General features: G+C 45.9%; 1 long non-coding RNA gene across 2 annotated transcripts in view; it reads left to right on the top strand.

The window, feature by feature from the left end:
• Window positions 1-7,461: 7,461 nt before the first annotated feature.
• Window positions 7,462-27,913, top strand: part of LOC147108166 (uncharacterized) — a 123,336-nt gene continuing 102,884 nt past the window's right edge. For both annotated transcript variants that reach the window (XR_015080709.1, XR_015080708.1), the window contains exon 1: window positions 7,462-7,604. This is a non-coding gene — a long non-coding RNA (uncharacterized LOC147108166). The remainder of the gene's footprint in view (window positions 7,605-27,913) is intronic.

The following is a 27,913-nucleotide window of genomic DNA, read 5'->3' on the forward strand; positions in this document are numbered from 1 at the left end:
GTTATAAAACATCATGGCAGGACTTTGGTTAGTCACTGCATAAGCGGCGTTTCGATATGCCATTAGGAAATTGTCCACCTTGTGCTGTAGCGGAATCTGATCATCGTTCATGGCCTTTATTGCCTTTTTGAATGTTTGGACAAATCTCTCGGCCAACCCGTTTGTCGCCAGATGATATGGGGCAGAGGTATAATGTTTCACCCCATTCTTCTTTAAGAATTTTTGGAATTCTTCCAACACGAACTGTGGTCCGTTGTCCGAACAGATCTGTTCTGGCAATCCGTTCCTTGCGAATATTGTTCTTAACACCGCAATTGTCTTTTCTGAAGTAGTGGTATTCATCTTGATCACTTCTGGCCATTTGGAATGTGCGTCCACTGCAATTAGGAACATGGAGTCCATGAATGGACCAGCAAAGTCAATATGTACGCGTTGCCATGGGGCTGAAGGCCATTCCCATGGGTGTAGTGGTGCGATCGGAGGTGCATTTTGCACTTTTTGGCACCCAGCGCAGCTTTTCGCCAACTCCTCTATCTGTTGGTCAATACCCGGCCACCATACATAAGCCCTAGCAAGACTTTTCATCTTAACTCCCCCCAGATGACCTTCATGCAGTTCTTTTAGAACTCTTTCCCTTAACTTGGGAGGAATAATCACTCTTGTCCCGTACATCAAAGTACCATGGCAGACGGACAGCTGGTCTCGCCTTGCCGAGAATGCCGGTAACAGAGGATCACCACGTGTTGGCCATCCTTTCACTGTCACCTCGTAGACTCTGGACAGTGTCGGGTCGTTCCTGTTTTCTCTTTCAATACTTGCATTGGTGACTGGTAAACACTCGATGATGGTCGAATGAAATAACTCAACAGGGTCAACTTTCGTCGTTTCTTCTTCTTCAGGTAGTGGCAGGCGCGACAGCCCATCAGCATTGCCATGCTGCTTCGTGCCTTTGAATTCTATTTGATATTGATGTGCCCCTAGGAAAAGGGACCATCTCTGGAGACGCTGTGCTGTCATCACTGAAACACCCTTCTTAGGGTTAAAAATGGATACCAACGGCTGATGGTCTGTCAGAAGTGTGAATTTTTGGCCCTGCAGGTAATGATTAAACTTCTTCACTCCCCATACAAGGCTGAGAGCCTCCCTATCGATCTGCGCATAGTTACGCTCAGCGGAGGTCAATGATCTGGATGCAAATGCGACTGGCCTTTCCGTGCCATTTGGCAACTTGTGTGAGAGTACTGCCCCAATACCATATGGAGAAGCATCACAAGCCAACCGAATAGGCAGTGTCGGGTTGAAGTGAGCCAACACTTCCTCTGAGGTGATCAATTCTTTGCTTTTGCGAAATGCCTTCTTACAGTTTTCGCTCCATTCCCATGGTACCCCCTTCTGTAAAAGAGCGTTTAGCGGGTGCAGTACCGTGGATAGATTTGGTAGAAATTTATGGTAATAGTTAATCAATCCTAGAAACAACCTCAACTGAGAGACATTATCCGGAGCGGGAGTCTTTACAACTGCCTCTATCTTGTCAGGAGACTTATGAAGCCCCTCCCGGTCAATGGCATGACCACAGTACGAGATCCGCTTCTGGAAGAACTCACATTTCTGCCGATTAACTCTAAGTCCATACTCTTTCAGTCTGTTGAGCACCAGTTCCAAGTTTGCGAGGTGTTCTTCATCACCATCACCTGTAATCAGAATATCGTCCAGGTAACATTGTGTGCCTGGAATTCCCTGTAATACCTGCTCCATGGCCCTCTGCCAAATTGCTGGAGCCGATGCTACTCCAAAAACCAGCCTATTGTACCGGTACAAACCTCGATGCATGTTGATCGTGAGGTATTGGCGTGACTCTTTTTCAACCTCCATCTGCAAGTACGCCTGCGCCAGGTCTATCTTGGTGAAGTGTTTCCCGCCAGACAACGAAGCAAAAATATCTTCAATCCATGGAAGCGGATACTGCACCGTGTAAAGCACCGGATTAACGGTGATTTTGAAATCTCCACAGATGCGAACCTTCCCTGGTTCTCCTGGCTTGTTGCTCGAAGGACGTTTCATAACGGGAACAATGGGCATAGCCCACTCACTCCAATCTACCTTAGACAGTACACCTGAACGTTCTAGCGCTTCCAGTTCCGCTTCTACAGTAGGTCGTATTGCATAGGGTACCGGTCTGGCTTTAAAAAATTTTGGGTGTGCATGTTCATCAATCTTGATGTTTGCCGTAATTCCTCTCAGTGTTCCCAGTCCCTGCTGGAACACCTCTTTAGCATCATCCAATATTTTGGACAATCGTTTAGGTTTGACATCTGTTTCCCCGGAATCTACCGTTAGTGCCTTCAAGGAGTGCCAGTCCATATTCATTTTCCTAATCCACTCCCGTCCCAGTAGTGGTGGACCTCCTTCAGGTAGCACATATAAGTCCATTACTTGGCTTTCTTCGCCCTTGTGGACCACTTTTACCTCTATCTTTCCGATGGGGTACACTCTTTGCCCCGTGTATGTTTTCAATATAATCTCCGTATCCCGTAGGGGAATATGTTGGAATAACCTTTTGTAATCTTTCTTATTCATGACCGTCAATGCCGATCCAGTGTCCAATTCCATCTTTGCTTGGACTCCTGCTATCTGAAGGGTGACCCAAATTGTCTGGAGATCTGCATCCTTACCAACGTTGTGTACTCTTAAGCTACCCAGTTCATTACTGCTAGCGTCTGAATCTGACTTCTGTTCGGTCGAACTGTTCTTTGTCACCTTGTGTACCTTTATGTATTTTCCTTGCGGTGACTTTTTGTTGCTGGTCTTCTTTCCTGACCGGCATACTTTAGCTATGTGGCCAAGCCTGCCACACGTTCTGCATTCTTGGTTTTTAAACCAACACTGGTTCTGATCGTGCGTTGTCTTTCCACAACAATAACATTTTACAGTACTCAAACCCAATTTATTTGTACTGAGTTCCGGTGACCGTAGCTACATTACTGCCGTGCCTCTCGCTGCGGCTTCGTGTGCTGCTGCCATAGTGACCGCTTTCTCAAGCGTCAGCTCATTCTCCTCGAGCAGTCGCTTTTGTGTATCTTCTTTTAATAAACCACGCACAAATTTATCTCGTAGCGCCTCTGTCAGTCTCGTTCCAAACTGACAGTACTTTGCTAGCTTACGCAATTCCATTAAATATTCAGCATTGCTTTCATCCTTCAGCTGCCTTCTGCTGTAAAATTTAAATCGTTCCGCTAGCATCAGCGGCGTGGGGTTTAGATGATTTTTCAGGACAGTAACAATCTCCTCGAACGTCTTATCTGCCGGTTCATCTGGTGATAAAAGGTGTTTCAATTGCCCGTATGTCTTCGCACCCATTAAGTTTAATAATGTTAGTGCTTTCTCTTCATCTGGGATTTTATTTGCTTTACAATAATTTTGTATGCGTTCTACATACATGGCCCAATCTTTGATGTCGCTATCAAAGGTATTAATGTTCCCATGTTTAGGCATCGTTGCAATTTAATTAATTTTTATTTTTATCCAAGATGGCGGCTTCCCGCTCTTGTCTTCGTCCTCCGCCTACAAAATGGCGGTTTTCCCGCACTTGGCGGTCTTCACCCGTCCCCCGACGCTGTCTCCGCTTCACCGCGACTCTCGCGCCTTCAGTTGCCCCAGACGCTGCGCCTTTTTAGCCCGAATGCGGCCCGGCCCTTATCACCAGCCGCGATCGATGTCCCCGCGCTGCGCCTTTCGGCCCGAATGCGGCCCGGCCCTTATCTCCGGTCGCGATCGATCTCACCGCCCTTATTCCTCCGTCTTCCCTCCCCGTCTGTACAGCCAACGTGGCCGACTTTCTGGTCGCGTCGCTGCCCGGCTTACCCGCCACCGAGGTAGAAAGAAGATAGCTGACAGCCGCTGATGGAGGCTTCGAGTTCAGGATGTCTTCTGCACTCTGGTTTCTCGATGTCTGCCGCGCGACGTGTCTTCCAGCAGGGTGATGAGGGTGGAAGCCTCTCTTCGACGTCCGTTCTGTGGACGAAGCCGCCGTGGATATAAACTGCCGCAGGGTAAGAATCGGACTCGTCGCCACTGTTAAGTCTGTGTGTTCTAGTTGTAATTACTAACACAGACTACAAGATTAAAGTTCAACAGGTCTTTACTGGTTGGAGGTCAGGACTATACTAAATACAATATTACTACACAGTGCTTATATACCGGTGGTCACCACCGGTATTACGTATACAGCAGCCAGAGAAAGTAGTACATCTCTTAAGGTGGAACAGGCTTAAGTTCTCTTAAGGTGGAACAGGTTACATACACCACAATACCGCCCAAGACGAATTTCTACCCCATTGAGTTTAAGAGGCTGTTATTGCACAACTCCACATCATAGACTGCAGGGTAGAAGTAAAGAACCCAAATATTTAACGTTATCAGTATATCGCAGGTTAAAGCAGCCAGATGCGTATTAATAGTAGGTAATAATGTGTATCAGTAGCTTTACACAATTAATTTTGGATTCTATATTCACTGAGTTTGCTAAAAAAAAATTAAAGTTCTTTAAATGGAATTAAGTTCTGAAAGTTAGATTTGAAGTTTGCTCAAATCGCTAGTTGATTAAAGAGCCTGGGTTTCATTCCCTCTGCTTCAGTATTGTATCCATTGTAAGCCATATAGTCGGGGGGATTCATGAATTGTGCAGGAAAGTAAGCTATTCATAGGTTAATGCTACCCTGGAGGTGCATGTTCAGACCTACTCATAGGTTCATGCCGTAGTCAGAAAATCAGTAACATTGTTCACACTGAGCTAAAATGGCTGCCAGTCTGGTCTTTTTGTCTTTGAAAAGATCTGGCTGCCATGCAGATGGTGGTTTGATCAATTAATATAAAAGGTTTGAGTTTACTGAGATTGACAAAATTGTAAATCAGACTTTTACTGCTCACAACCAGACTTTTGACCAGAGCACAATCATTATTTGATTTTTAGTTTCTAGGGGTCGTTCTGAGGGAAATGAATTATTTGAATGACCCATAGAATGATTGATTGGTGGTAAACTACCTGATGAGGTTGTCAGCTATCGAATAAAAACAATACTGCAAATTTTGTTTAGAAATTATTTTGTGCAGAAGACAGTGACTCATCTTATAACTTGTTTATAATCACAGCACAAAGATTAAAGGGTCAATTTAACTCCCCCCACCCTGTCTGGCAGGTACGGTGTGGGCACAGGTTATAATAGCAGGGGGTTCGCACCGCATTCCCGACACATTCCTGCCCTCACCCCCCACCATTTTAACTTGCCTGGATTCAGGCACAGGAAGGCCGCCCACCCCAGAGGAGCAGGGGCCTAACTTAAATGGCAAAGTCACGTCCCAATGACATAATTGGACGAGCACACCATTTTAACCGTGGACTGACTAATGCTTGCACAGTCTCCAACCCGCCAGCAACAGCTGGCAGAAGCGTGCAGCAGGCTACAGGAGACCCAGGTAAGTGATTTTAAACATTTTTTTTAACGGTTCTTTGTGAGCCTAGAGGAGATACCTTGGACCTCCCCTGCCCAGGGCTCCCCACCCACCCCAGGCCCACAGCCACCCACCTCGCTCCCCAATCACGGACTTGCTGACCTCGTGCCTAAAATCCTTGCTTACCTTGCCAGGACCATCTGCGTGGTTCCCCGGCAACAGCCTGAACCCCACAAATGTTGACTCCCACTCGTTGGTTGTGGAGTTATTCCCACCTGCTTCTGGCAGGAGTCAGTCTCGGGGCATGTAAATAAGGCCCGGGAGTTAAAAATCTCCCGAGCCTCACCTTCCGGGGTTGGGGGGGTGGAGGGGGGGAGAATTTGCTGCCCGCTTCAGTCTCCCACACCCCGGATTCCAGCCACAAATTAAAATTGGCCCTTAAATGTTTAAAATCAAACTTACATATATAAATGGACCAAAAGTGTGTATAGTAAGAAATTCATTTTTCGTTTGCCAACAAGAAACTAGGGGAAGTGGAATAAAGAGTGAAACAGAGAATGTGAAAGCCCTATAATACACGAATATGAAAACAGTGAGGGAAAATTTCCTTTATGAACAGGTGTAACAAAATCGTAAAACCATTTATAAAAGCTCTTTAGTTAGCTGTTGATCTGATCAGCTATGCAAAGCAACCTTGACATCCAACATTTAAAACTTAACACCAAGGAGTAAATTTCCATCTTTAGCGCCTGGGCATAAAGTAACACCTGGGCACAACGCAAAGAAGAAAATCAAGAGGGGAAGATCGAACACTTGTAACAGAGCCTTAAATTAGTGGAGGAATATTGGGCAGGCTCCATTATGGGCGTGCAGTCCTTCCTTTCCGGTTTTCCTCCCTGCGCTGCCAGGTGCTAAAAATGAAAAGCTACCCACGTACGTTTATGATTTTGTTACATACAACACATCTTCCCCCAATATTTTGATTAAATTCTTCCGTTACACCATACTTGTTCCCTTGTAATTTTCCTCTATTTTGCCTATGATTTTCTAGTGTGCCTTTCCACACACGCACACACACACACAGTTGGTGGGACTACACCACGGAGAAATATGGAGACACTGTACCAATGTCTATGGTGGTTTCGCTTGTGTATGCAGGCAGAGTATTGATCTGAGGCTATGCCATTACTGTTTTTTCTTCCCATTGTTCTCTTTATTTTTCCTCTATTTCTCCTTCCTCTTATTCCTCATTAGTTTTAAGCCTCTCTTCCCTTCCAATTGCTCAAAGTCTCCTTTGCTCATTTTTCTGTGCCTCTCTTGTTTTCGCTCTCTGCTGTTTCTCCACTGCTCCCTTTCTCTCTCTCTTTCTTTCTGCCTCTCCCTTTCCTGCTGTTTTTCTCCATCTTCCTCCCTCAACAGCCTATAGCTTGCAGTGTGCTAGCCACATATTAATGGATCAATTACTGTATTAACAAAATCAAAATTTCCAGGATCATTGCTTATGATAGAACTCCTGCTGATATCACTCGATGCTTTTGTTTGTTTCTATCAGTTTTTAGCCATAGTTCTATTTTCACAAAGGCCGTTTGTCTAAACATCTTTATCACACAAATGTCGTAACAGTGAAATGAGATTCCCTTCACACCTATTTACCTGCAATTAGCAGACAACCTAAATTATAGGAATATTGCCACTAAACCACAGCATACTAATCAACTAAACTTATGATGAAACAGCAATTAGGACAATTATAAGTGGATGGATCTCACTTGAATGAACCAGACTGGCATGTTTTTTTAATGGGGGTGGCTAAACTTGTACAATTAAAGTCATATTGGAAATAAGATTTAGTAGCTCAGTCTTTATAAATGAGTTTACAATTTCATTGGCCCAGAAATTCGGGTCCCAACGCATGAGTACGGACGGAGTACTCACGCGTGGACCCGATGGAAGTGCCGGAATCTTGCATGCACTACGCATGCGTGGGAAACCGGCATTTCCGATCCTCTGAACCAAGGGGTTCAGAGGTCGAACGCGTGCACGCAGGAGTCTGCGCGTGCGCGTTGAACTTCCTTTTTTTTCCAGGTTTGCCCGTGCGTGAAGGCCTCCACTTTTTACACTTGAAAAAAGCAGACGTAAGGACTTAATTTTAAAAGGTAAGTGGTCTAATAATTAAAATTAGAATTTTTTTTCCACAGGTTTATTATTTTTAAAGACTTTACAGTAAGGTAAGTGTATTTTTAGCCCCGATTTTTTATAAAATTATTTTTTTCAAAAATGTAATTTATTGTTTAAAACAGTTATTTAAAGTTATTTATAGTTCATTTAAATACTGTGATGTTTAAAAAAAAATTATTTCAAGTTTAAGTACTGTTTTGGGCGCCCGGAGTTTTCATGAGTTTGACAGTTCTTACTGTCAAACTCATGAATGAACTTTTGCATCCTCCGATTGGTTGCCCAGTGCTCACGTGATCCCAGCCAACGCATCGCACTAAGTACGCCGCTGGATCACGCAAGCACAGCGCGCCGGGAGCTGAACCGGGCCACAGAGAGGAAATCCACGCAGGCCCAGGCTTCAACTGTTGGCGCGCTAGGTAAGTGTAGGTCGGGGGCTTGCACCCGCGGGAAGCCCCCGACACGAATTTCTGGGCCATTATATTTGGTATACTGAGAAAATATTGAACTATTCACCATGATTTGGTTTTGGATTTTTTGGCATAAGCACTAGCTAGCTGCTGGTTCCCCAACCACAGAACCACGTAACTGTTGCTTGAATGTTATTTTAACCATTCCCTAAAGAGCCCCATTCTACCTTCGCAAGGTCTTCCAGATTAACTTCCCCTCTCACAGCCTTCAGTTCCCCAACTAGCTTTATGTGCATTCCCCTCCCTTGGGTGATACGTGCCTCCAGTCGCCTCATGCTTACTGTCTGGAACTCCCACCCTAAACCCCTCTGCCTCTCCACTTCTCCCTCCCTATTCAACAACCTTCTCAAAACCTACCTTTTCAGCCAAGCTTTAGTCAGCTCCTAATTCTTGCACCACAGCTTGTTAGCTCTCCTTTAGCTCTCCCTTTTTTTTCACTCTACGAAAACCTTAGGGTGTTTTACATTAAGGTGCTATAGAAACACAATTGTTGAGAAAAATGTATGTTGATGTATAGCTATGCCATTCTATCGCTAATCATGTTTGCCTTAAGTTAGCAGATGTATTATTTTTTACATAGTAAAGATAAAAACAATAGGTAAGGGCATAACCTTAAGGTTAGAGCTAAGCAGTTCAAGGGTGGTGTCAGGAAGCACTTCTTCACACAAAGGGTAGTGGAAATCTGGAACAGTCTCCCCCAAAAAGCAGTTGAAAATTTCAAAACTGAGATTGATAGGTTTTTGTTAGGCAAGGATATTAAGGGTTATGGAACTAAGACAGATAGATGGAGTTAAGATGCAAATCTGCCATGATCTGACTGAATGGCAGAACAGGCTCGAGGGGCTGGATGGCCTACACCTATAGATATATTCTTATGTTCCCAGATGAAAACTGCATTGCTATTGTTTATGCTGCAGCAGACTATCTCTGTCTCTGCACAGAATTCCCCAGAAAGGCACGATGACAGCATTTAAAGTGAGTTTCAAACAGGCTATCCCTGACTGTTCCAAGAAGTAGCTTCTTCCGAAAAAAATCCTCAATATCAATGACTGCTCTCCCTTAATCTGAAAACCGAGTTAAAATAAATATGCTGCTTTATGCAATGTTTGCTAGAGCATCGCTCAAGTCAATATTTTTAACTGTTTTACATTTTCAAAATCCTTCTGCTTAATCCATTAACCCAATATTTAAAATGAATTTGAACGATAACCTGCCCAACACTGAAAAGGTGCACAAAAAGGTCAAACTTCTGGTGGAATGCAACAAATAATCATACATTATAGAAAAGGCACTGGAAAATGAGAGAGCAATGGCCTATCAATCACATGGCTCAGTCACTTTGTGCACAATCAGGGAATGTAATCTTCAAACTGTAAATAGTCTGTGAGAAAGATGGAGAGGAATGGACCAAATATTCTTTTCTTGTTCATTATTCTCTTACTGGGGTAGAAATTGATATGCATTGCACCTGTTTCACGCCAGCAAAAATGGGCGCAAAGCATACCAATTTAACAGTGGGATGGCCCGTGCCCAATCTGCGCAGGCCTGGTCCCACTGCTAAATTTGTGTGGCCCCATTTTTTAGGCATCCTGAGCGGATACCTAAAACTGGCATTAGGCCCCTTGACTATGTTAATGAGAGGCTTAATGCCTGTTTAAGAACCCCATTGTAAGATTAGTTCGTGACAGTTTGAAGGTCGAGAGCTGGAATGAGCAGTTTGAAGGTCGAGAGCTGGAGAGACAGTTTGAAGGTCGAGAGCTGGAGCGGACAGTTTGAAGGTCGAGAGCTGGAGTGAGCAGTTTGAAGGTCGAGAGCTGGAGAGACAGTTTGAAGGTCGAGAGCTGGAGCGGACAGTTTGAAGGTCGAGAGCTGGAGCGGACAGTTTGAAGGTTGAGAGCTGGAGTAACAGTTTGAAGGTCGAGAGCTGGAGCGGAACCCGGTTACCAGGATGCCAAGTTGGACAGCCAGGGGTAATGTGCAGGCCAGGTGTGTGGAAGAAACCGAGGGGAAACATCGAGAAAAACTGAGAGGAAACATCGAGAAAGACAGAGGAAACATCGAGAGAGAGAGAGGGGAAACATTGAGAGAGACCAAGATGGAAACATCGAGAAAGACTGAGGGGGCACTTTATTTATTTAATTTAATTAATTTTATTTAATTATAAGTTGTGAGTTCCTCACGATGCTCTCCCAGTGCGGCCACCCTGTAACCAGAGATTATTCTAGAAGCCTGGGTAGAAATATCAGTGTAATTACTGTAGAAATTACTTTTTTTACATTATTGCTTGTTCATTTTATGTGCTGTCTTTTTATGTCTTTTATTTATCTTATGTCTGCTTTATTTATATTTAAAGTATGTATGCGTGTATATGTCGGTATGTGTTTTTTTGTGATGGCGCCGATGAAGATGGCTGCCGTCCTTGCGAGTTCCGTGCGTACCAGGCAGCTCAGTGTTCTTGCTGCTTGGTGCTCTCGGCTCGTCAAGAAAAAAACATTTCACTGACTAGATTACACTTCTTGTATTTAGTTATGTGACCAATAAAATTGTAATTGTAATTGTAATTGTAATAGTTATCAATGAGCGGGGCAGGTATTGGAACTGCCCTGCTCAGGAACCTTCAGCAGGCCCTGAGGTCGCTAGCTACAGGTAAGTTTACATTTGCATTTTATTAAAATTAAAATCCCTCCTTGTGGAGCCAGCAGGAGCAGGATTGCACCCCAACTCCACAGGTGTCGTGATCGCACCCCCCACCCCCAACCCCTCAGAGCCCACTCCAACTCTCCTCCAGAGACTTACCTGAGGGCCACTGCCAGCGAGGCAGATGGCCCCAAATTGCTTTTTACCCTCGGGCGAGCACTAGCAGTTTGCCCAGAGTATGTAGATAAGGCCTGAGGACCATTTTCTATTGATGCTCGGACCTCCTGGGCCCAAAAACGGGCCCAGACTAATTTCTAACCCATTAAGTCTGCAGCTGAAATGCAGAGGTTTATTGCTACTGAGGAGGTGAATGCTTTTCGCAGGATTTCTGGCAAAATTCCACAGTTATTAAATGATGAATAATAGAAAAATTCTCACAGCCTTAATAAAATATATGATAAATCATTCATTATGTGCTATCCCTGATGAAGTGTTCATTTTATTACTACTTGTTAATGGACAAGGAAACTCAAGAGAAAGATGTAAGAGGCGTCACTCTGATCAAGTGTTATATATTTAAAATGTGTTGTTGAGATACAAGTTCCTTTAGTTCCCAGCTTTGTTTAATTCAAAGGCTAGAGTTAAGGGAGGTACACTAGGTATGTGAACTTCAGGGTAAGGCTATATGATTTCACAAGACCCTTATTCTATTACTCTGCCATGTGAAGATCAATGCCTACAAAACTGATGGGATTCTGAGATTTTGGAATACCTTGATGTCCAACAAGTGGGGGGAGTTCTCTGAGGAGATGCGAGATGTGATAGATGGGAGAAATGCAGTGGATGTTGTGTACATGGATTACAAAAAGCCTTTGACAAGGTACCACACAGGAGACTACTGGAGAAGATTAAGGGATATGGAATAAAGGGAGAGTTGCTAATTAGATTAAAAAACTGGTTAGAAGGGAGGAAATGGAGAGTATGAGTTAAGGGCATAAGAACATAAGAAATAGGAGCAGGAATAGGCCACTTGGCCCCTCGAGCCTGCTCCGCCATTCAATAAGATCATGGCTGATCTTGAGCTCAAAGCCACTTCCCCGCCCACTCCCCATAACCCTTCACTCCCTTATCTTGTTGGCAGTTGGAAGTGTGGATATAGGACAATAATAAAATGGGAAGAACAGTAAATAATTGTGAGGACCGAGGGAATCTGCTAGAGGATATTTTTTAAGATTGTGAGTTGGGCAAAAAAAGTGACAGATGGAATTCAATGTCAGCAAATGTGAGGCGATATATTTTGGGGGAAAAATTAATAATTGTACTTTGAATGGGGAAAGGTTGGCTGATGTGAAAGAAGAGAGGGATTTGGCGGTTCAGGTTCACAAGACATTAAAAGCAGCACCTCAAGGGTATTAGGCCATATAAAAGCACCTTCCCAAAATGTTATTCCTGCCTAAATTTGCAGGCACAGACTGAGGGGTTCACTCTTTCTGGTCACAAATTAACCTCAGTAAATTATAACAAAAACATTTTGGCCTAGAAATTCAGTATAGCCACTTTTGGGGCGGTAAAGTCGGGCGGGCGCTAAAGTTAGCGCCCACCGGAAAGTGGAGGCCACTTCGCCGATATTCAGTAGCTTTGTCCAAGGAGTTTGGGCGAGCGCTGAAACTGGCGTTGCACCCCTATCTTTAGGCGCTAAGCCGGCGGTGCAGAGTGATAACGCCGAGGCCGGGCGCAGCGCAGGTGCGGTCATGTTTTGATTGACAGCAGACACCCTGACGCCGGCCAGCTCTTAAAGGGGGAAGGGTCGACTTGGTCTGCTGCCACGCCCTGGATAGTGGAGCCCTCCAGCTAGGCCTGAACACTGCTGCTGGACCCAAATAGCGCCTGAAGCCATGCAGAAGGCCCGTGAACGAGCGCAGCGCTTCTCAGAGCATGCTTTGAGGGTGCTGCTTAGGGGTTTGGAGAAGAAAAGAGATATCTTGTGCCCGGACAGTGGCAAGAAGGCTCCCAAGAGGCTGTACAGGAGAGCCTGGAGGGAAATCGCCCAGAGGGTCACAGCCAACAGCGATGTCCCCAGGACTGGTGACCAATGCCGCAAGAAGTTCAACGACCTCACTCGGTTGGTCAGGGTGAGTACCCTTTCCAGTGTCCTCCTCATCCTTGCATGTGCACCTCACATTATGGGCAAAGGGACCTCAAAGGCCTAATGGCCAGCCCTCCTCCAGCAGCTATGGCACTGGCATGATCATCAGTAGCACTTTCTGCACTTGACACACTGGCCAAGCTATTCGACCATGGGAGGCAGTGCACACAACAACAGGGCACCACACTGGCCAAGCTATTCGACCATGGGAGGCAGTGCACACAACAACAGGGCACCACACTGTACTTAGAGGCCGTCCTTTCTCTTGCAGGCCAAGCTGGCGCAGAATCTGAAGAGCCGGACTGTCACCGGGGGAGGCCGTGTCCAGTTCCAGGAGCTCAGTGACCTGGAGGAGCGCGTGGCTCGACTCATGCGTGCCCGGGTGATTGGCCCCGTTGCTATTGGAGATGCCGACCCTGTGCTGGGCCCCAATGGTAAGGACATGACCGTTTGGACCTCTCTCGTTCCCCTTGCGCTTCAGATCTACATCCTTTGCCACTGTCCCACCAATGCGCATTATGCCACCACTCATGCCTCCCTCGCTGACGCCCTGTCCTCACTCTAAAGCTACTCTTGTGCCTTCCTGCTTTCAGCTGGTGAGGAGGAGGTCCCTGAAGCTGCGAGTGTCAGTCCCTCGGAAGAGGAGGACGACGAGGACCAAGAGGAAGGCGGCACATCGGGGGAACCCTCATCCGCGCCAGGGGATGGCAATGGAGGGGACACGTCTTGCCTGGAGGAGAGCCAGGAGGAAGTGTTGCAGGGGGGTGTAGCTCCTGTGCCCAGTGGCGTCCAGCCACGCGGGAAGGGTCGGGCAGCACGGCTGCCTTCTCCCCAGAGGGGGGAAGTGTTGCAGGGGAGGGCAGTTGCTGGGCCCAGTGGCGTCCAGCCACGCGGGAAGGGTCGGGCAGCACGGCTGCCTTCTCCCCAGAGGGGGGAAGTGTTGCAGGGGAGGGCAGTTGCTGGGCCCAGTGGCGTCCAGCCACGTGGGAAGGGTCGGCCAGCTCGGCGGCCTTCTCCCCAGAGGGAGAGTCCGGCCTCCAGTCCGGAGACGGTCCTCGCCCAGGAGGTGCGCCTCCTTGATCAAATGTCCGCGGATTCGGAGCGGCGCCACACCGAGTTCATGGGGGTTGTGGGACAGTTGCCTCAGGCCATTGAGTCCCTGGCTCATAGTGTGGCCGATTTCGGGGACTCACAGGCCAGGGGTGTCGAACAACTCGCGGCAGCACAGGACGCGGGTCGAGAGTTCATGAGTGGTGCCGTGCAGACACTGGCTGGTCTGATGCGGGCACAGACCAGGGCAGTACGGGCACTCACTTCTGCCACACTCGCTGTGTCACGGACGCATCGCCAGGGCACCCGCTGCGCTGCTGCAGCACAGCGGTCTGGCCTTCACCAGATTGCTGCGCTTGCTGCAGTGCCAGCCCGGCCGAGTGCCAGTGTCTCTGGCGACCAGCGAGCGCCTGGCATCAGCCAGCTTGCCCCCATTGCTGCAGCCGCCACTGCCACTCCCCCAGCAAAGCTGCGACGAGCTGCTGGAGAGACTGATGCTGCCCAGCCACAGCTGCAGCAGTCAGCAGCCGGCCCCTCCAGGGCCGGACCTCGTCTAGGCCGACCCCCAAGGGCATCTGCCGTCACGCTTTGTGCCCCTCAGGAGCCTTCCCCCAGCCTTGCAACACCCACAGGGCCCAGGTTGAGGCGGAGCAGCAGGTCGGGCAGGGGCCGGAGAAGCCTGCACAAGGACTCGCCCTCTCGGCACACCAAGTAGAGTGTGTTGCCAAATGTTTTTTTATATGGGGGTGTTTGTGTTCTGTATGGGAGGGGTTTATTTTGGTAAGGCCGAAGGTGATGGCAAATGTTTTTTTAGATGGGGGTGTTTGTGTTCTGTATGGGGGGGTTTGTCTTGGTAAGGCCGAGGATGAAGGCCAATTGGATGGACAAGTTTTGTTATTCCTCCCCAGGTTGTGGGAGTGAGATATGTTTTTGACTGTTTTTGGGGGTCTTGTCTGTTTTTGTGTTTCATGTGGGAAGGGCCCTGAGTTTGTTAAATAAAGCTTTTTATTTATTCAGCTTGTCCATGTGTCTTGTTTCAAGTGGTTGTTGCGTTAACCGGCTGAGGGCTTGCGGAGCGGCTGCATTCAGGTGCGTTCATTGCCACAAGCCATTCCCTGACGGGGCCTAGAAGTGTCGTTCAATAAGCCGCCGGCGGACGGCCCTTGGACCTTGTGGCTCCCTCCTGGGCTGGTACTCCGCCTCCTCCTCCTCCTCCTCCTCATGGTCCTCCTGCTCGTCTTCCTGAGGTGGTGGTCCAGCGTGAGGTGGCAGTGCCTGAGTCCTGCGGATAGCCAGGTTGTGCAGCATGCAGCAAACGACGACGAACTGGGAGACTCTATCCGGCGAATACTGTAGAGATCCGCCGGAATGATCCAGGCAGCGGAACCGTTGCTTGAAGACGCCAATTGTTTGCTCTATGATGTTCCTTGTGGCTTGATGGCTTTCGTTGTATGCCTCCTCAGCAGGGGTCCTGGGCGCGCGGAGCGGGGTCATGAGCCATGTACACAAAGGGTAGCCCTTGTCCCCGATAAGCCATCCCCTTGGGGGAGGCTGTGCCTGGAACATGTCAGCCACAGTAGTCTGGCGCAGGATAAATGCATCGTGGCTGCTTCCTGGAAAGCGGGCATTGACAGCTAGGATGCGCTGCCTGTGGTCACACACCAGCTGTACATTGAGGGAATGGTAGCCCTTCCGGTTGCGGTAATCCTCGGCATTGTCGATAGGTGCCCGCATAGCCACATGCGTGCAGTCAATGGCGCCCTGCACCATGGGGAAGTCGGCGATCCTGGCAAATCCGACTGCACGCTGCTCCTGCCTCTTTAGGGTCATGGGGAAGGAGATGAATTGGTGTCTCCTTGCAAAAAGGGCATCGGTGACCTGCCGGATGCAGCGATGCACGGCGAACTGGGAGATGTTCGCTATGTCCCCAGCAGCGGCTTGGAAGGAGCCGCTTGCATAAAAGTTCAGAGCCACCGTGACCTTCACTTCCACCGACAGAGACGTCCTGCACATCAGCTGTGGACGCAGATCTCTGTGAAGCAGCTGGCAGATCTCTGCAACCACCTCCCTTCTGAAGCGCAGCCTCTTCACACAATGCGCGGCAGTCATGGTGAGATAGGACACCTGCTGCCGGTATTCCCTGAGTGGGTAAGGCCTACGTTGCCGACGCCTGATGGCCCCTCTGCGTCTAGGCATGGCTGCCCCTCTCACACAGCGTCTGTGAGCCCTTCGCACATAATGCTGGAACTGAGGGTTGGAACCCCATGCAGCCCCCATAATATACTTGCAAACAGTCAAATCACAATGAGTCAAATTTCCAAGCTCTGGCCAGAAGCCAAAAATACCTCTCCTATGTTGTCCCAAATCAGTAAGGTCTGTTCCTTGGTCTCTGTCCAGAAATCCAAAGCACTAAAGTCATTGCAGCAAAATGGCTGGCCTGTATACCTCAGTCTAAGTGCCCTTTAATTAGCGCTCCCCGAGGCCCGCAGGGCCTCTGCTGCGTTCCACTTCACAGTTCTTAACAGCGCCACGCCCACATTGGGCGGGCGCCACTGAAGTTCCGGTTTGGGGCGCACAAACGGCGTTGCATGACGAAATGACGTCATAAGGTGCGCGCGCAGCTGAGCGCACGCAAACACTTTGCACCGGCGCAAAATGTCAACTGAAGTTGGGCGTAGGCGCAGATCGCTCTGCGCCCGGGCGCAAAGTGCCTAGCGCTCGAAATCTACTCCTCTTCTGGCGCTAACGGCTGGCGAACGCAACTGAATTTCTAGGCCTTTATTTTTTATTTTAGTGTCGTGCCTGTTTTCCGGGCACTACAGATGTGCCACTAGCTACAGCGCTTCTTGGGGAGAATTCCTTCAGCAAGCTCATTTATAATTTTCGCAAGGCTTCTAAATCTCCTGCCTGCACCCTGCATACTGGAGAACTGCCCATTCCCTGTGGTTGTAATTCCTCATCTGCCCATTCTTGAGGTAGGGATTCTTCGGGGGAAAAATTGAGTCGCGCCCCCATTGGGGCGCTAACTTCGCCGGGGCGCTACTTTTAGAGCCCCGAAAAAATTAGCGCCCACCCCCGCGGCTGAAATTCATCGGTAGCGCCCCAAGAGGGAAGCAGGGTGCTCGTGGAAGTGCCCCACCTCCTTCTTGGGGCACTGCGAAGGAATATCGTGGCGCTATGCGCCGCGGTACTGCAGGCCTTCCTCCCCTTCTTAAAGGGGAGGGGCCTTGCGCAGTGCGACGCGGGGCCCAGCTGGGCCACCAGGGATCAGAGTGCTGGTAAAAGAGCCCGGCTCTCAAGAGAAGTGCCGGGCTCACGGAGCGCTGCCGGCACCCCACGAGGCGGTTGCTGAGGTGCCCGAGGACGGCAACGGGGGCAAGTGCTGGCAGGCAGCCAGCAACAAAAATGGCCGCCCGGCACCTCTCCTTTAATTAGCGCTGCCCCGGCCGCAGGTAGGCTCCACTGACCCCGTCGGCCATAGCGTCCGGCGGTAAGTTTGGGGGCGATACTGAAGATTGCGGCCAGGGCGCGAGCGGGGCGCTGCGCACGGCAATGACATCATTGCCGGCACCACATCGCCACGGGGCGTTAACGGTTACTACCACCGCTAACCTCCCACTGAATTTTGCGGGAGGTGTTGGCAGCACCGCGCCCGAACGCTAGTTGCTTTGCACCCCTTTAGCGCTCTCTCCGGGCGCTAATGGGAGGTGCAAAGCAACCGAATTTGCCCCCCTTTTTCTTTAGAGCCTGCCTCCCTACCTCAACGTCTTAATACCAGCCAATCTTGTAACCAGACAGTGAAATGAGCACTGTGTCATTGAGATCAGGAAATCCCAGAGCTTGTCTCACCAACAGTCAGGCTTTCTATTGCAAGGGCCTTGAAGTAAGCAGCGAATGAGGGGAAGGAGGTAGAGGCGAGAGGTCCCGATGGAACAACCAGCTGGAAGGAGAGGCATATAACTTGTTTAAATCTGTGATCACATTCCAAGTTGCAACAACAGATATGATAACTTTGATAACTCACTCAACAAAAAAATTCAGAAAACCATATTCAGTGAGAAGCAATTACTGATAATTATAAGACATTTAATGGAAAAAATATTCACTGATACATTAGAGTGTTTATAACTTCATGGTAATTGTTCACTGACGCAATGGTACGCAACAGTCTATTCCCTTCATAGATCAAAATGTGTTGCCATTGCTGTACCCAGCTTTCTACATCAGCAAACCGAACAGTACTAATTGTACCCAGTTGAGATTTACACATACTCCTTTCTATCATTCTTATGTTAAAAAAAATTCTCACAAAAACAAACATCAGCACAGACCCCTCTGGAAAATAACATTACCACAATAACAGCCTGCAGTTTATTTCAGCAATTCTGGGATTCTAAAGCAAACTCCAAAAAAAGGCACAATTCTTTTCAAAGCAGTTGAAATATTTTATTTATCAGAACGAATATAAAACAAAGACTACATTCTGTAGTGCCGGATGCAATCAGCAGAACAGTGATGTTGTGCCCCTGATTATGTCGTAAGGCTCTCTTCACTTTCTGAATATACGACAAGGGTTCAAATCCTGCTGTGCCAGATCAGTAACCAGAATGGGTTAAAACTTTTGCTAAATAACGGACAAAGGAATTTCATATGGATGCATTAATGCGTTCACTACTACCTCAGGGTAACGGACAAGCCATTTTATTATGATGACAATCTTTAATAATCAACTTGTGGAGAGTTTAACTGATAAATGTTTGCGATGGCGATGTGCAGTTTTAGCTCGCTGTATTTAAATAGTGTACATGCTATAATATGCTTTTTTAGAGATCTGTATGTTTAATGCTTTTTTAATAAGTATTCTAAACACGTGCGAGTAATTTGTATGCTTTAATTTTTTAAGACTGGAATCATTTTCTTTTACTTTGAGCAGATTAGCTCAAATAAGCTAAACATAAAGAAACTTGGCACATTTTCAGAATCTGAGCTTCCTAACAATCACTGTGTTTCAAAAGCATAGAAACATAGAAACATAGAAGATAGGAGCAGGAGTAGGCCATCCGGCCCCTCAAGCCTGCTCCGCCATTTAATGAGATCATGGCTGATCATCCAAATTCAGTACCCTGTCCCTGCTTTCTCCCCATATCCCTTGAGCCCTTTAGCCTTAAGAAATATATCTAACTCCTTCTTGAATATATTTAATGAATTGGCCTCAACTGCCTTCTGTGGTAGAGAATTCCACAGGTTCACCACTCTCTGGGTGAAGAAATTCCTCCTCATCTCCGTCCTAAATGGCTTACCCCTTATCTTTAGACTGTGACCCCTGGTTCTGGACTCCCCCGCCATCGGGAACATCCTTCCTGCATCTAGTCTGTCTAGTCCTGTTAGAATTTTATAAGTTTCAATGAGATCCCCTCTCATTCTTCTAAACTCCAGCGAATATAAGCCCAATCGACCCAATTGCTCCTCATACGTCATTCCTGCCATCCCAGGTATCAGTCTGGTGAATCTAAATTGGAAAGGTTCAATGATGTGAGCATACATATCAATGCAAGTCTTTCTTTCCTATTTGGAGCTAGGAATTTGGAGATAGGAATAAGGAGAATGCCAAATGCAGTCACTTTTCTCAAGGTGCTGAAGCCAAGTTAAAACAACAGTCTCCACCATCCTGATATACATCTGAAATATTACAAGAACATTGCACCAAGTGGTTAAAGGCTGTTTCTTTCTAACTTATATAGAAGCCTTTTGGAAATTGCATGATAATTGTTGTTTTCTTTATAAGGAATAATGAAAACGCGCACCTATCCTAATAGGTATGCTTTGTGACACTTGTTATATCTCCTAGATGCCGACTTATTTGACAGTAACTTAAGCAAAACATTTAATTTTTACTCACTTAGTACCATATAGTTCTCTTAAAAGAATATCTTACATGAAGCTGTAATACATGCTGGAAACCCATTGGTAAATATACTTTATGCTTATTCCATTGTATAGAAATGAAAGGGAAGATTTGCTCTGTGCATTATGTGTAACAAAATCAGAAACACATTCCTTAGAAACAGGTTTACAATTTTGTAACACGTAGCTCGTTTTTCCCCCAAGGAAAGGAAACACCTTCAGTAAGCACTCCAAGACAATTTCCTAAAAGAGGAGGACATGGGGAAGTTGTTATGAGAAGCTGTTAGCCTTAAGGAGTTGAGTTGGAGAGGAATTTCCCAGAGCTTTTCTGAAATGGCCATAGCACTGTTTTCTCTGGCACTTTGCCTTTCTCATGAGATTGCATGGTCATGGGGTCGGTCAATGGTGTACAAGGAAGGTTGTACCGTTGCCTAGATGGGTGGGCGTGATGGTCCTTTCCTGCCTTTCTTTTTGCCTGTTCACACAGCATTTCCTGACGTGCAGCCTACTCATATGTAGAGGTCCTGCCTTAGGATTAATCATCGATTTGCTCCTTACACTTTGGAAAAAAAATCTATCAATGACCAACATGAGATAAATTCAGCTGCTACCCAGTGCCGTTGTGTAATTTTCAGAAAAGTAATGGGAGTAGACATTAGTCTCGGGTGATAGTGTTAAACGGCCGGTATTGCATCGGTTGCCTGTTAAACGGTCCGCTTGATATTCAGTTCTATTGCAGTCAATGGAACTAAATATCAGACGGGGCGTATAACGGGCGGTAGATACGATACCGCTCATTTTGTGCTACTGCCCAAGACACATTTTTATCCTCAATATCTCCTGCAGCAGCTCATCAAGCATTGGTCGGTTCTAATTCCATTTTTTTTCTAAAGACTTCAGCAAACATAAAGACTGAAAATAGTTGAATGAAATTCCTTCAAAATACACATTATCCAATGAGATATATATATATATATGATATAGTTTATAACTCATGGGTCATTCTGAAATACATGAGCTTTGGAAATTATTGCATGGACAGGAGATAGCAACCCAACCAGAACTGCATTGTCATAAGCCACTAACAGTTTAAAAAGAAACTGAAAAGTCATGGTCCGCTCATCATCAATGAGTGCCGCGTGTCACCATGGTAACTCCCTCACCATAATTGCCTGTGCATTCTGGAGCATCAGCAGTACAAGAACTCACTGCTCCCACACAGCCAACCTGCAAAAATAAACCTGTAATACTCTCAATAACCATATATAGGTCCCACATAAATAAAACCAAATCATGGACAGGAAGCAATTGCCAGCACAATCTATCATCCCTCTTCCATAAACAAATGGCAAGTGATGACTTTATAGGACCACAACAGTGACTGCAACCAAGCATTCTGGGATGGTACTCCACAATACTCCACAAACAGAAACAAAATACCACACCATCAGATTAATAGCCTAATTATACCATGTATAACATCGTAGTTTAATTTTAACATATACACACACATAGATCATGTAAATCACTCACTAGTGATTTTGTCACTCATGAACAATGCAGTTCCCTTCATTCATAGAATAAACATTATATTGAACACTTCATATTTAGTGCCCTCTACATGATTGTAGAGCCTAATCATTCTGCTGTTTGAGTCATGTAACCCAACAAATATAGAACCCTTTTTGTTGCTTTTATTCACTTATCACACTCTTTTATTAAAAAATTCAAACATTTAGATTAATGTAGCTAAAGATGACAAGCATCCCCCAAGCAAGGAGATTACTGATACTGTAACATCAGTTCAGTCATGTTATCCAAAAAAAAATACACTGCATTAGAAAAGATGAAGAAAATAATAGAAAATAAATCTGGAATGAAAAACATGATTTTCCCAGTAATGACATGATTACTAACTCTTTCTGCAAGCCTCTGCTATTTGCATTATTCAATTACATCACACAATGTTCTCTTACAGAGAAAAAAACAATAGAAAATGAACCTAAATGAAGCACAGATTGAAAGTGTGATGTGACCAACAATTTCATGATTACTAACATCTCCTACCATCACACTCTAAATGCTTGCTTCCATTTAGAGACGGAGCTAAATTGATTTCACTCTGACTGGGCGGTTTAAGGCCCAAGTCTTGAAATGCATTGGGCTCTTGTATTAAAAATGGTCTTACATCAGCACCCAGTGGATATAAAAAAATCACAACTTTTCAGATACTAAATTCTTTCTCGTTGTAATATACTTTTGCAAAAATATTAATAGCATCTTTTTTCCTTACTTTCCTTCTTTCATCTTTGTAATTGTATGTTAGAAGACAATTTTGCAATTACTGTATATATCAGTACCAAAATCCTACAAGGACCAAGACTTCTTCTATACCATCTGATTAAATCCCATAAAAAAGCCAAAGGAAACATTCTACACACTATAAGTAACAGGATTTCTGAAGAGGATATCCTATATAGGATGTTTAGTAAAGGTGCAAGAAACATATAGTTCATGAACAAAATGGAAAAAAAAAATCAACAGTCTGAGAGTGATGGTTTCAAAACCATTTATAAAAGCTTTTGGTATCGTAATATGTAGATAAAATAAATGATTCATTCTTGTCTCTATGTTAACTATGATACATTTGACTATCACAACAGTGGCCTAATAGCCACCATCACCTCACTGTCTACTATATGATATGAAAGCTGACCCACCTTTTATATGTTTTAAAAATGGTTCTCTTCGTCAGACTCCTTGGCCGGTCACACTACACCCAGTGTAAACTGTTTAAAAAAAAGTCTTCCTTAGGCCCAATTACTCAAATGGTCAGTGAAAGCTTCAGAATAAAAATGAGATTTATTGACCTTTTTGACCCTAAATCTGGTAAGGTCAGCCAGCAAGGTTTCTGGGGCAGTAAAATGCTGACCATCAGGGGTTGTCATAGCAACCTGTCCCTTGAGCAAGTTCTAAGTGTTTAGAGCAACTTACAGTTTCTCTTCAGACCTGATCAGTTCAAATAACCTGCACCAGCTGCCGGGGTATCTGGGTAAATCCTATTCTGTTCAAATTATAACATTTCAGCTTTTCAAACCCACTCCTACTGGGAATATGGTGATCTCCAAACCACAACTGTATTAGAATGGTGTAATTTGTGTAGTGCAGACTGGCCTGCCCAATGCATAGCAGTATAATATAATCTCAGCTATTCTAATATGCAGAAAATAAAGAATTGGATCACAGTCATTCAGAAGCATTCTAAGTCATAAAGCACTGCAGTAAAACTACAAGGTTTTTAAAAAAAAATGTTTTAGTTATTGTCATTATATAAATATTGAACGGCAGAGCAGTCTTGAAATTTCAAAATAAAGTATATTTTCTCATACCTCTATTGATTATGTGCTGTTCAACTGGCAATTTTTTAGCCACCTGCATACAACCGTGTGTCCTAAATGGGTCAAAGGTCAACAGTGGAACCATGTAATCATGCAGTACCAATAAGTCACATTATTTGTAAACTGCTCAGCAGCTTGTTTTATTTCAGCTCATTCTGATTGATACAGGCCCCACTCACGTAAAGCTTTAACAGATCTGAAATGCAGTTCTCCTATTTTTACTGTCGTTTGATTTAAGAACAAATCCTACAGCTTGTTGTGGAAAAATGTCACCATTTGCACAAAAATTGCGGACAACTGTATTTTAGCAAATCAGCAAAAGCTTCACGAACCGGGGCTGTAGTCACATGAAAAGGATAAAGAACTCAATACAAATGCCAAATCTATTTCCGTTCATTCATACTAAAAGGGTAGGGAATAAATATTTTATACAGCAGGTTCCATAGTAATTTCCATTGATAGTGGCCTTAGATTAATATCAGCACATTCTGCCTGTAGCGTCGGGCGCCAGGAAACTAGTGCTCAGTATCTGTCAAACTATTAAAAGTAACACAGACTCTTAGGCCCAGATTTTAACGGCCCCCGTCTGGCGGAAACTGGGTGAGGGGGCAGTTAAAATAAGGCAAGTCACTTACCTCCTTTGATCCCGCTGCCTTCTCGCCGTGTCCGTATATTAACCTGATCTGCAATTTTAGTTGAATGACTGAGTGGGGGAGCGATGATGGCTCCCCCATCAGACAAACCTGTTGGGAGCCGGATTGTGGGCCAGAAGAGGCCCAGACCATGAGTTTCAAAGCTTTATTTTAGGTTACCTTGTGGGCTGGGTGGGGGTGCGGGCAGGAGTGATCCTCCGCGCCTCGCCTTGGGCCTCTGAATTAATAAACTGAATTAATTCCACAGTGTTTGTTTTTTTGGCATTTTATTTGTTTTTGGAAATTTTTGACTCAGATTTTTGCCATCAAGGTTTATTGTTGCTTCAGTCAAAATTCTGTTTTTTTATGCCTCAGGTTCGTTCCTAGCTATCCCAGGGATCTGGGTAACATCTGTTAAGTCTGTGTGTTATATTGAGAATTACTACACAGACCACAAGAGTAAACTTTAACAGGTCTTTACTAGTTGAAGGCAGTTGACTGCCCAATAAATCATTACACAGCACTTATATACCGGTGTGGTCACCACCGGTATTACAGTATACAGCAGCCAAGATAAAGTAGTGCAACCCTTAAAATAGTTCTCTTAAAGGTGGAACGGTTACATACACTACAATCCTCCCTTTTTAGGTTAACAGTATATATTCCCAATAAACATAACATCATAACATATATACACAACTTCATGTAAAAACAGTTCACAGATTCAGTCTCTCTGGAGGCTTCCTGACTCGGTCCGGATAACGCCTCGGTGGTGTAGTAGTTTTCGGTGGTGTAGTAGGTTCTTTTGGCAAGGTCGATTCGGCTTGAATGTCAGTGTCGGGTTCATCTGGTTCCAGTATCACCGGATCGGAGGTAGATACTATGGGTATCTTTGCTTCATCATTAGGCGTATAGAGTTGTGGTGCAGGTTGTCCCTTTTCGGATGACGCTTTGATCTGGTCAGCATGGCGCCTTATTATGCTTTCACCAATGTCCACGGTATACATCAGCAGTCCTAGTCGTGTGCAAATAGTTCCAGGCTGCCATTTCTCGGTACGGTAGTCCCGGGCCAAAACTTGTTGACCTATCTGGAAGGTTCTAGTTGGCCTTTCATTCATGCCTTGAAATTGTCGGTTCTCTACGTCCCTTCTGATGTTTGGCTTGATCAAATCCAGCCGGCATCTTAGTCTTCTATTGAAAAACATCATGGCGGGAGTTTGGTTTGTGACCGCATGTGTTGCATTCCTGTACGCCAACAAGAAGTTATCTACCTTATGTTGTAGATTTATGTCTTCATTACCCATGGCCTTTATGGCCTTCTTGAAGGTCTGGACAAACCTTTCAGCTAATCCATTGGTGGCGGGATGGTATGGGGCGGACGTGTAGTGCTTAACCCCATTGTTTTTTAAGAACTTCCTGAATTCTTCGGACACAAATTGCAGTCCATTGTCAGAACAGATCTGTTCCGGCAGCCCATTCCTGGCAAATATGGTCCTTAATACTGTGATGGTTTTTTCCGTGGTGGTGGAGGACATCTTTATTACCTCCGGCCACTTGGAGTGTGCATCCACCGCGATTAAGAACATTGAGTCCATAAATGGACCAGCAAAGTCGATATGTACCCTTTGCCATGGAGATGAGGGCCACTCCCATGGATGCAGAGGAGCTTGTGGTGGGGCGTTTTGGACCTTCTGGCATCCTAGACAGCTCTTGGTCATTTCTTCAATGTCTCCATCGATACCTGGCCACCACACGAACGCTCTGGCTAGGTTCTTCATTTTCACTCCACCCAGATGCCCCTCGTGAAGCTCCTTTAGCACTTTATGCTGGAGTTTGGGTGGAATCACCACTCTGGATCCACACATCAAAGTTCCTCGGCACACTGACAGCTGTTCTCTTCTTTGCGAAAATGCTGGCAACAGTGGTTCGCCATGTGCTGGCCATCCCTTCACCGTTAAATCGTAGACTCGTGAGCGAGTCGGGTCATTTCTTGTTTCCTTTTCGATCGTAGAATTTGTTACTGGTAGACATTCCACTATGGTTGAGTGGAACATCTCCACTGGGTCCACTGTAGGCGCCTCTTCTACCGTTGGCAACGGTAGGCGTGATAAACCGTCAGCATTCCCATGCTGTTTTGATCCTTTGTATTCTATGTCATATTGGTGTGCCCCTAGGAAAAGGGACCACCTCTGTAGCCTTTGCGCTGTCATAATGGAAATGCCCTTTTTAGGGTTGAATATGGATACCAACGGCTGGTGGTCTGTCAGCAGTGTAAACTTCTGGCCCTGCAGGTAATGATTAAACTTCTTTACTCCCCACACCAGGCTGAGAGCCTCTCTATCTATCTGAGCATAGTTGCGCTCAGCGGAGGTCAATGATCTGGATGCAAATGCGACTGGCCTTTCCGAGCCATTTGGCAACTTGTGTGAGAGTACTGCTCCAATACCATAAGGAGAAGCATCACAAGCTAAACGAATAGGTAGCGTTGGGTTGAAGTGAGCCAACACTTCCTCTGAGGTGATCAATGTCTTGCTTTTGCGAAAGGCCTTCTTACAGTCCTCGCTCCACTTCCATGGTACTTCTTTCTGCAAAAGAGCATTCAGCGGGTGCAGCACCGTGGATAGATTTGGCAGAAACTTATGGTAATAGTTAATCAACCCTAGGAACGATCTCAACTGGGATACATTTTCCGGAGCGGGAGCCTTCACAACAGCTTCGATCTTGTCAGGTGACTTGTGCAGCCCCTCCTGGTCAATGACATGACCACAGTACGAGATCCGTTTCTGAAAGAACTCACATTTCTGGCGATTAACTCGAAGGCCATATTCCTTCAACCTGGTGAGCACCAGTTTCAAATTTGCAAGGTGTTCCTCATCGTCATCTCCTGTAATCAGGATATCGTCCAAGTAACATTGAGTGCTTGGAATTCCCTGTAATACCTGCTCCATGGCCCTCTGCCAAATTGCCGGAGCCGAAGCCACTCCAAAAACCAGTCTATTATATCGATACAAGCCTCTGTGCATGCTGATTGTGAGATACTGGCGCGACTCTTCCTCAACTTCCATCTGTAAGTACGCTTGCGCCAGGTCTATCTTGGTGAAGCGTTTCCCGCCAGACAATGAAGCAAAGATATCCTCAATCCGCGGAAGCGGATATTGCACCATGTGAAGCACCGGATTAACTGTGATCTTGAAGTCTCCACAGATGCGGACCTTCCCCGGTTCCCCTGGCTTGTTACTCGATGAACGCTTCATGACGGGAACAATGGGCGTGGCCCACTCACTCCAGTCCACCTTAGACAGTACTCCTGAACGTTCCAGCCCTTCAGCTCAGCTTCCACAGCAGGTCGTATCGCATACGGTACCAGTCTGGCTTTGAAAAATTTTGGGTTTGCATGTTCTGCAATCTTGATTTTTGCCTTAATTCCTCTCAGTGTTCCCAGTCCCTGTTGGAACACCTCTTTAGCCTCATCCAATATTCTGGACAATCGTTCAGGTTTGACATCTTTTTTTCCGGAATCTACCGTTATTGCGTTTAGGGAGTGCCAGTCCATATTTATTTTTCTGATCCACTCCCGTCCCAGAAGTGGTGGACCTCCCTCAGGTAGTACATATAAGTCCATTCCTTGGTGTTCTTTGCCCTTGTGTATCACCTTGACTTTTATCTTTCCGATGGGGTATACTTTTTGCCCCGTGTATGTCTGCAATACTATCTCCGTATCCCGTAGGGGAATATGTTTGAATAACTTTTTGTAATCTTGCTTATTCATGACCGTCAACGCCGATCCGGTGTCCAATTCCATCTTCACTTGGACTCCTGCTATCTGCAGTGTGACCCAGATAGTTTGTCGGTCAGCTTCCTTACTCACGTTGTGAATTCTCAGACTACCCAGTTCCTTGCTGTTGGAGTCTGAATCCGAATTCTGTTCATCCGAACTCTTCTCAGCCACCTTATGTACCTTTCTGCACTTTTCCTGCGGTGACTTTTTGTTGCTGGTCTTCTTTCCTGACCGGCATACTTTAGCTATGTGACCAAGCTTGCCACATTTTCTAC

Source organism: Somniosus microcephalus, chromosome 13 (genome assembly GCF_052327205.1).
Source record: "Somniosus microcephalus isolate GS21.2 chromosome 13, FLI_Smic_1.0, whole genome shotgun sequence".
In the NCBI taxonomy this organism is placed as follows: Eukaryota; Metazoa; Chordata; class Chondrichthyes; order Squaliformes; family Somniosidae; genus Somniosus; species Somniosus microcephalus.